The following is a 3,257-nucleotide window of genomic DNA, read 5'->3' on the forward strand; positions in this document are numbered from 1 at the left end:
GTTGGAGCTCTGTGTGCTGGGGGGGATGTACACCCTGCTCCTCTCCCTGGGGGAGCTGTGGTGGTGCTTTGGGGTTGAAAACAGCAGTTCAGGTGTGGAAGAAACTGCACTGGGTGGGGGGTGGGAGGCTCCAGGCCTGACATTTTTGTCAAAAACTGGGCATTGCCAGTGCTCTCAATTTAAATTCTTTAGAATTTAAGTAGCCTCTGGTCAGGTAGCGATTTGTCAGCTCTGCTCTGCTCATCACTGTTCCTGCTGTCCTACGTTGCTCCCAGGGGACATGTGCTGTAGCCTTCCATGGCCCATCGGCCGTAGGGTGCAGCTGGGCCTGGGTGGCTGTGTCCCGGTGCTGGTTCTGTGCCCACGGCTGGCCTCTGCTTCTCCCCCCTTCCCCAGCCCCTGCAGCCCTGGCACAGGGGGCTCCAGCCAGGCCTGCGCTCTTCCTCCCATCCTGTTCACCGGCACAGACCCAAGTGCGCGGTGTCCATGGTGGCAGGTGCGGTTTGCTCCAGGGACAAAGCCGTGGGGACACTTGGGGTGGACACAGGCCTGTGTGGACCCACAGCTGCGTCCCCAGGGGAGCGGGTGACAGCGGGCATGACGGGTGACCGCCACTGCCGAGGGGGACGGTGTCACTCCGTCACCGGGGCAAGGGGTGTGCAGCCAGCTCGGGCGTCACTGTGCCGCAAGGCCGCTGGCTGCGGGTGCTGCGCCGCGTCTGTGGTGCCGTGCCGTGCCAGCCTCCCGGCGTGTCCCATGGTGCCACGGCTGTCCCCAAAGCGTCCCCAGTTGTCCTTGTCTGCACCCAGGCCTTCGGAGCCCTTTGGCACCAGGACCCCCGCGTAGGCCTCGGCTGAGCCGCAGCCCCCTGGCACCGCAGGGCTGCGGTGTGGGGGTCACTGTCGTCTCTCTGCTGATCTGGGGGTGCGGGGGAAGGCGGGGTGCCGGTGTGCACCCCTCGGGGGGGCAGGTGGGACACGGCTGGGCCTGGTGCTGTGATGACGCAGCCTGGGCCGGGATCAGGCCCAGCGCGGGAGGTGGGTCCCTGGGGTCCCCCCCCGCCCAGTGCAGGATGAGTCTCCCGGGGCCACCCAATCTGCGGCACCAACTGGCCAGCGCAGCCCCTGCCAGCACCCCACCCAGCTGTCTGCCCGTCTGTCTGTCCATCCGTCCGGCTCTCCCTGCACCCATCTGTCTGCCCATGCCTCCCTGCACCTGTCTGCCTGTCCATCTGTCTGTCCCGCCCTGCAGACGGCTGTCCAGCCATCCTTCCAGCCCTGCACCAATCTGTCCATCCCTCCCTACATCCGTCCGTCAGTCCATCCTTCCCCGCATCTGCCCATCTGTCCGTCCGTCCATCCCTCCAGGCGCCCCCCTGCCTGTCCCTCCATTTGCCCACCCGTCTGCCCACCATCCGTCCGTCCATCCTGCCGTCCTTCTGTCCGGCTGTCCATCCACACGCCCCCCCCGCCCCATCCCCGTAGGTCGGTCGCGCCCTGGCCGGGGGCGGCCGCCAGGGGGCAGCACCGCCCCGCCGCTCCGCCGCACGACGCGAGTTTGCGCGGCCTCAGCTCCGCGGGGCCCGGGCCGGGCAGGGCTCTGGGGAAACGGGGGGTCCGTGGGGGGCCCTGGGGGACACTGGCAGGGACCGGGGGCGGGTCCGTGGGAGGCGTGCCAGAGCTCCCCGGGCCCGGGGCGGGGCAGGAAGGACCCCACTCGGGCCCCCCCCGCCCCCGTTACACCGCCCCCCCGGGTCCCTGCAGCCCCCCCCCGCTCCCTTACACTCCAGCACCGCCGCACCCCTGTACCTACCCCCGCCCCGCCCCCCGCAGCTGCCGGCGGGAGGGAAAGGGTTAACGGCAGCCGGGTGGTGAGAACAAAAGGGCTCCCCGCCAGCCAATGGGTGCCGGGCTCCGCATCCCGACAGCCTCTGGTTGGCTGCGGCGCGACCAATGGCGTTGCGATCCCTGCCTGCCCGTCAGTCCCCACGTGGGGTGGGAGCGCTCTGCCCTTCCCCCCCCCGCGCTGTTGGGGAAGGGCCGGAGCTTCCTCCTGCCTGTGCCCTGCCCGCACCCCCTGCCCGCACCCCCTGCCCCGCCCGCACCCCCTGCCCGCACCCCCTGCCCGCACCCCCTGCCCGCACCCCGCCCGTACCCCTGCCCCGCCCGCACCCCCTGCCCGCACCCCCTGCCCCGCCCGCACCCCCTGCCCGCACCCCCTGCCCGCACCCCGCCCGTACCCCTGCCCCGCCCGCACCCCCTGCCCGCACCCGCCCGTACCCCTGCCCCGCCCGCACCCCCTGCCCGTACCTCTGCCCGCATCTCCTGCCCGCACCCCCGCCCGCACCCCTGCCCGCACCCCCTGCCCGTACCCCTGCCCTGCCCTGCCCGCACCCGCTGCCCGTGCCCCGCCCGTACCCCTGCCCGCATCTCCTGCCCGTACCCCCGCCCGCACCCCTGCCTGCATCCCTGCCTCCATCCTCCTGCCCGTACCCCTGCCCGTACTCCTGCCTGCATCCCCGCCTACATCCTCCTGCCCGCACCCCTGCCTGCATTCCCGCCTCCATCCTCCTGCCCGCACCCCTGCCTGCACCCCTGCCTGCATTCCCGCCTCCATCCTCCTGCCCGTACCCCTGCCCATACTCCTGCCTGCACCCCCCTGCCGGTACCCCTGCCTGCACCTGTCCGCACCCCCGGCCACCTGCATCCCCCCTGCCGGCAGCGTCCTGCTTGCAGCTTCCTCCTCCCTGCAGCCCCGTGTCCTGCCTGCATCCCTCCTGCAGCATCCTCCCTGCCCCCCCCAGCCTCCCTTCCCCCGTCGGCAGGTTCCTCCTGCCTGCATCCTGCCTGCATCCACCTTCCACCCTCCTGCAGCCTCCCTCCCCTCTCCAGCAGCCCCTTCCCCCTCCTCCTTCCCCCTCCCCCCTCATGCAGCCCTCCACCTTTCACTCCCCCCAGATCTGGGTCCCCCCAGCCCTGCCCACGCCCCCTGCGAGGCGCAGCCCCTGCCCACGCCAGCAGGACGAGGTGCCACCGGGACAGGGTGGCAGCAGAACGCGGCACCCAGGGGTCTCACCCTCACCCCGTTGCCCTACGGCCCCAACACCCTGCCCTGTCCTGCACGCTCTGAGCTGGGGAGGCCTCTGGGGGTGCCCATAACGGGGTGCAGGATCCCTCTGGGGGTGCCCATAACTGGGGGTGCAGCTGGGGGTGGCCACATCAGGAGGGAAACTGAGGCAGAGCAGAGCCGGCGCCAGC

Source organism: Phalacrocorax carbo, chromosome 16, assembly GCF_963921805.1.
Source record: "Phalacrocorax carbo chromosome 16, bPhaCar2.1, whole genome shotgun sequence".
Taxonomy (NCBI): Eukaryota; Metazoa; Chordata; class Aves; order Suliformes; family Phalacrocoracidae; genus Phalacrocorax; species Phalacrocorax carbo.